The sequence below is a fragment of the Gavialis gangeticus genome, unplaced genomic scaffold (assembly GCF_001723915.1).
Source record: "Gavialis gangeticus isolate Ggan-Ray unplaced genomic scaffold, GavGan_comp1, whole genome shotgun sequence".
Lineage (NCBI taxonomy): Eukaryota > Metazoa > Chordata > Crocodylia > Gavialidae > Gavialis > Gavialis gangeticus.
In genome coordinates, this window is record NW_017729032.1 from 86,425,623 (window position 1) to 86,432,561 (window position 6,939).

General features: G+C 42.0%; 1 long non-coding RNA gene across 1 annotated transcript in view; it reads right to left on the reverse strand.

The window, feature by feature from the left end:
- The window catches only part of LOC109302487, a 17,828-nt gene that overhangs the window by 10,459 nt on the left and 430 nt on the right, over window positions 1-6,939 (reverse strand). Inside the window, exon 2 of the long non-coding RNA XR_002098807.1 lies at window positions 4,772-4,780. This is a non-coding gene — a long non-coding RNA (uncharacterized LOC109302487). The remainder of the gene's footprint in view (window positions 1-4,771; window positions 4,781-6,939) is intronic.

The window sequence follows — 6,939 nt, forward strand, 5'->3', positions numbered from 1 at the left end:
CTTCACCCCCACATGCAAATCTTTAATAAAGATGTTGAAAAGTATTGGACCGAGCACTGACCCCTGCATGACACTGCTGCCCACTTCTAGCCAGGATGACACAGATCCATTCACTATGACTCTCTGGGTCCTATCCTGCAGCCAGTTTCTCACCCACCTGACTGTCTTGGAGTTAAGCCCACAATCTTCCAATTTTCTGACAAGGACATTGTGGGATACTAGATAAAAGACCTTTTGGTAGTCAAGGTACACAATGTCAACCTGCTCTCTTGTGTCCAGCTGGTGAGTTACCTGGTCATAGAAGGAGATGAAGTTGGTAAGGCAGAACCTGCCTGTGATAAAGCCATGCTGGCTGTCATTCAGAATCTTACCTTCTGCAAGCTTTTGCAGATGGACTCGGTGATGAACTTTTCTAGGATTTTCCCTAGGACGGAAGTTAGGCTGATTGGCCTATAGTTACCCCAGTCTTCCCTCCTGCCCTTCTTGTGGATGGGCACAACACTGGCCCTCTTCCAATCCTCAGGGACTTCTCCATAGCACCACAAGTTGTGGAAGAGTTTCACCAGGGGTTCCACAATTATTTCAGCCAGCTCCTTCAGCAGTCTCAAATGAAGATCATCTGGTCCCACTGACTTGTATATATCTATTTTTTTAAATTGGGCATTCACCAGTTTTACAGCAAAATGACTGGACAGTCACTTCGCTGGGGTCCCTTGACCCAAGTTGTCTTTTCCTGCCTAGTGCAGGGGGACTGGACCCAATGATCTACAAGGTCCCTTCCATCTCCTGATAATTTATTAACCTATTAATAGTAAGAAGATGATTATTCCTACCAAGCTCATCTTGTAGTACTCTACCTGGCACTGTTTTCCCCTTAGTCTGGTGAAAGACCGAAGCAAAGTAGTCATTCAGGAGTTCAGCTTCTTCTTGGGTGCTAGTAACCAGCTCTCCTGAGTTGCTGAGCAATAGCCCCACACTCCCATTTGTTTTCCTCCTGTTCCCTATGTACCCAAAGAAGGATTTCTTATTGTCCTTGATTCCCACTGATAATCTAAGTTTGGTTGCTGCTTTAGCCTTTCTTAACTGTTCCCTGCAAATGCAGGCTGTCATAGAAAAGTCTTCCTTGGGGCTGTGCCCAAGCTTCCACTGTTTATAAGCCTCTTTCTTCTTTCTTAAGAGGGCTGTGATTTCCCTGTTTAGCCAAGAAGGCTTCCCAGTCCTTCAGCTACATTTTCTGCACATGGGAAGGGACTTCCTTTGAGCTTCAAAGATTGTGTCCTTAAGGAACAACCACTCTCCATACACATCTTTCACCTTCAGTTCCTGGTCCCACTGCACTTCCCTTACTAGTGACCTAAGCTTGTTGAAATTTGCATTTTTGAAGTCCAGGACTTCAATCCTGCTATCAGATTTTTCTGCCGTACATCAGACAGTGAACATGATGGTTTCATGGTCACTGTCACCCAGACTTCCATCTATATTTCAACTGGTCACCAAGTTGTCTCCTTTGGCCAGGACCAAGTCTAGCAGACCAAGTCACTTCTGGTTGGAAGAGGTTGGAAGAATGACACTTGATATGTCATTCAAGTGTGACCATTATTTCAACTTTCTGTGTTGCCAATGAATCAACAACAATTATATCAACTCCTCTTTTAACAACAGGAATATTTCACTATAATTTCACTGAGGTAGCAAAACAATCATTACATTATTGTGACTCGATCAATTGTTTATCAACCCAAAATTCACCATCTCTAGAGCAAAGGAAGTCATTATTATTTTATCTGTGAGAGGATTTGGGTTTATAATACAGATAGAGCCTTTAAAATGATCATATTATATACATTAGAATCATCATATTATGTTTGCAAGATCAGAAATTCCAAAGCTGAGATATTTAAAAATATAAAGTTGATCCAGCAACATTCATTCTGTAAATGCACTATTTCCTATTTCTTGTTCCATTTTAGAATCTAAATCTTAATATGGTATTTTGTTCTTTGTCCTTAACATATATCAGATGTTAACTGTGATGTTAACTTTGTAAAGGGAACCTTCATTTTGAACTTTTCCTGATCTTTGGATAATCGGGGCAGCATACTATTTCCATGTACTTGCTCATGTAGCACTTACACACAATTTGTAGTCCATTGAATGCTTCATATCTGCATGCATATTTATCAGAAACAAGGTGGTGGTGAAGGAGGATGAGTAGTAAGAGAAACTTTCTCCTGAAGCTGCCACATTGGACCTTGCATTTAATATTCATTGGATAAAAACAAACATAGAATTCTTTGTACCATTGAGAGGACCAGCCCAAGCTACAATGTAGGGACCATGCAGCCAGGATGGTTTCTATCTTACTGAATCTCACATGCTCTGTTTTGTACATTTCCTCCTGGCACCACTTGGCTGCCAAATGAGTCAGTTTCAAGGGTATGGGGAAGAGGGGCTTGGCAGCTGCCTAATCTGTAGTCTGGTGATTAGAGCACTATGCTAGGAAGCAGGAAATGCAGGTTTAGATCCTCTCAGAGTTGCAAAGTGGTGCTTGGGTCTTCCATCCCTTGGGCAAGTGCCTTAATTACTAATCTCTTAGGTTAAAACACTGGAGGGCCTGCCTCCCTTGGCCTCTAATACCAACTAGTCTGGGGGAGTCACCTAGCTACATTTTTGGTATTTACCCAGCCTTGCATATATACCTGGATAAGCAAGCATTACCATATTGGCCTGGCCACACTGCAGCCCTAATAATTAACCTCAGTAGGCATGTGGATGATTGCATACCCAGAGCAGAATTGCAGACCTTAGACTTGGCAAAAACTGTAGTTACATACCTGTGTAACAGGCATTTATCCATGTAAAGTGAAACTCTGTCCTTGATCTCTTATTTATAATGTAGTATTGATGGTTCTGGTAGTGCTTTTAACCATTAGTTATTACAATCACTGCACAAATTTCTAAAATGATATTTCATTCTGGGATATATATTTTTTAACTGCAGGATAGATAAGGCTCATGGATGTGATCAGTACATGAGGGAATGATTCTCTGGTATAACTTAAGCAGATACCCATCTTTGTTTCAAGATGAAACACTGCCCAGGAGAAGAATAAGGAGAGAGAGAGAGAATCAAGAACACAGAAAAAAGTTTTGTAACTGCAGAGAATGATTAGTACAAAAGGAAGGAGGAGGAGACATCTGTTGATTAAATGATTTTTAGAGATAATTAAGTGCATTCATCCAGAAATAACCAACATTATACCTCATTTGTAGGCACACATGGCTTACTTGAAAATGAGAGAAACTTGAAAAGAGCCTAAAAATAATCAACAGCTTCAGGCCACTCATATCTATGTCACTGGGTTTTTTGTGACTTGCCTAACACCATTATGATTTTATATAAGCCTTTAGGAATTGCTGGGGGCTGAGTCCTATAACATTTCACTACCATTTCAGGTGTAACAATACAGCCCTGGGAGGCTAAGTTTGGTTATTCTTTTTTTTTTTAAATTATATTCAATATTTTCTTTGTTGAATTATTAATGCATATTTGCTATTAATGCAACATAATTCCACTTACCTCTGCCATGTGCAATGCAGAAATATAATTTTTTATTTCAGAAAATACTTAGAAATTTTTCTAGACAACGAATAGAGTGAAGGAGAGGCTGTTAATTTAATTAATCTAACAGATGTATGAAAACAAGTTCATAGATAAGATGCAGTCTGCAGTCTGGTTCAGAGGACAATACTATTTTTGATGAGCTGTGAACTCTTAAGTCAGGGCCTATACATCCTCTGAAAGAAAAATGGTCCAAAAGAGTACATTAGAAAGAAACTGATCACCACCCTCCTAAGCTTAATCACTTCTTTCTGGATTAGTTGTGATAAGAGCTATGTGAAATGCCTATTTCTCTTTGCAACTTCAATTAAATAGTAATTAAAGTAAACTTTTAACTTATTACCAGAAAACCAGTTGCATTTCTCTCTCTCAAGGAATCCACACCCATTGGCCCATGTGGTCATCGGCAGTTCATTTTTCAGCGTAGTACCTCAGAAAACGCTTACTTCCAAATAGGGACAAAATGATCTGCCATTGACCTACATTCAAAATGTCTATTATTGTAATTGGATTTCCACATACGGAATGACTACTTTTGTACAATGCAGAGAGAAGTTTGCTCAACATTTTTCATGCCAATTCCCTGGAAATAGTGAATTCTTAAAGATAAGGGAGAGCTCAGCCAAACACTAAGTGGCCATGTAAATGCATTAAATGATTCAACTAGGCACTAAGAGATTTCAATTGGAGTTTAAGCACATACACTACGATCACACCTACTGCCCCCCCTAACTGAGTTCAGCACAAAACAAGACAGTTATCATGCTGCTGCTTTCCAACTATTATACAATCTCCTAGTGGATAGAGCACTTGTTCATGAAAAAAAAGACACAAATTAAATAGGGTGACCACATGCCACAATGTGAAATCCAGGACACTGCCCCACCCCCGACCTCTCAAGTCAGTGGCACTGCTGCAGGCAGAGACAGGGGTGGAGCAGCATGGTACAGCTCTGATATTACTATTCAGGGAGCTAAGGGAGCCAATGATCTGTTAATGACCCATTGTTATGTACTTCACAGCTGTTAACAATCTGTTCCTCTTATTAATGGTCATTCCACTAATCAAGCTAACCTATTTTAAGGCAAAGTTTCTGTCTGTTAAGGCTTCCTATTTCATAGCTTGTGCCGCTTCACCTCCCTGGCCGACGCCCCATGCCTGGGATGCTCATTTTAATTTTCACTGGCCAGTTGCGACCAGCCTCCAAAATCCAGGACTGTCTCAGGCAAAGTGGGATGTATACCCTAATCCTAATCTAAATAGCAAACAGGGAAAAAAGAAGGTCTCTTTTTATGTAAATTCAAACAGTCTGCTTGGAAGAATGGTGGGGGGCCTGTAAACAAGAAGCATGAAAATTGTATCAGAAGCAGTTATTAGATTAAAGTAGTAAAGTAGAATAGGCAATCTAGTTAGTGGAAGAGTAAGACCACTGTAGAAGAATGAAGGTCATTATTACCAAAGGAGTTCAGGGACATTAGTATAAGTAGTTTTCATAGATTTCATAGACGTTAGGGCTGCAAGGGACCTCAGAAGATCATCGAGTCCAGCCTCCTGCCCGAGGGGCAAGAAGTCAGCTGGGGTCATAGTTGTTAGGTGGTAATGAGCCCTAACACTCATTATATTTAAGATAGTTCAAATGCTATTAATTAACTCTATATCAAATAGTATTAATTATAATAAAATAATTACATATAAGCAATAATTATTAAAATATGTACATTTATACCAGCATTCTTCAGAATTATTTACCTCTGAAGTAGTGAATTCTATAGTTGTTGAAAACAACTGAAATAAAATTGTGAAAACATTAAATCACTTTGTTGTTATTTTATATTTGTAACTTCCAAAGAAATTGTGTGGGAAGAGATACTTCAGGCTCAGGTTTTGCTATAGAAGCAAACAAACCTTTATTTGAATATGATCAAAACTGTTACCATGATACCACCCTAACTCTAAAGGATAATGTTAGCACTAAGCCTAGTTTCAATGGTAGGATCCAGAGAAAAGCCAATTGTATTATCTTTGTTTCTCACAAACTTTAGAAAAGGACAGCTAATACTAAAATTAAATGATACTGTAAAGGCTTAGACATCTGTCAATTCAAATAGATCAAAACAAAGACTGTTCAAACAGGAGTGTTTCAGTTAACTCTTCCCATAATTCATCAATCATCTCAGTCCAGGGTTTAAATCCCTGGGTGCTTGTACATGTGACAAAAATTGGCTGTTTTTGCAATTTATTTGTGTTATGCTGTACATGTGTGGGTTTTTTTTAAGATTTAAATGAGTTTGCTATTCTGCAAATTAAACCACATCCACATGTAAATTAATTCACAATGTAGATATTTGTAACAGTGCAAGTGCAACCTTTGACAACTTGTCCCTGCCCCTCACCCCCCACCACCGTGGGTGATGCAAACTGAAAGCAGAAGAAGTGAGAGGCCAGATCCTTTTTAATTTTTTTTCATGGAGTTGCTTGCGTCTCCCACAGCCAGGGGGAGAGCTGCCAGTGTGTCAAGTGGCCTGTAAGCTGCAGAGAACGCTGGCCCTTCCTTTCATGGTGGCGGTGCCCCCTGGGACCTCCCAGGTGGGCTGCTAGCAGGTGGGTGCTGTTCCAGCTTGGGCTCAGGGAACTGTTGGATCAGGCCAGGTGCTGCCTGCAAGCTGGGGCAACACCCACCCACTAGCCACCCAACCAGGTAGCCCCAAGGGGTGCCACCACCATGGAGAGAAGATCTGGGGGCCCCCACAGCTCAGGACCCACTGGCAGCTCATCCCCCAGCAGTGGGAGATGTAGGTAGGTTCTGCATGGGGGAAAAAAGGGAGATCAGGCCCCTGGCTGCTTTTTTTTCCCCTCCCCCTAGCAGAGCCTGCCCATGCAAGCTGCCACTGGGCTGTGCAGTCCCTAAGCTGTGGGGGGTGGGGGCAGTCCTTCCCTCCATGGTGGCTGTGCCGCCAAGCGGCTGCACAGGTGGGGTGCTAGCTGCATGGGTGCTGCCCCAGCTTGTAGGCAGCATCCTGACAGATCCAACTTCTCTGGGGCCATGTGCTGGAAGCCTGCTGGGTGCTTCTCCCGGTGCAGGCTTGAGGAAGAGTTGGATTTGGTGGGTGCTGCCCGTGACCTGGGGCAGCTTCCATGCAGCTGGCAGCCTATGTGGGTGGCCCCAAGAGGCATCACCATCACAGAGGGAAGCACCAGAGCCCCCCACAACTCAGAGGCTGCATGACCCAGTGGCAGCTTGCATAGCCAAGCTCCGCTGAGGGGGGGAAAAAAAGCAGCTAAGGACCTGATCTTTTTTGGGGGGGGGGGGGGGGTTC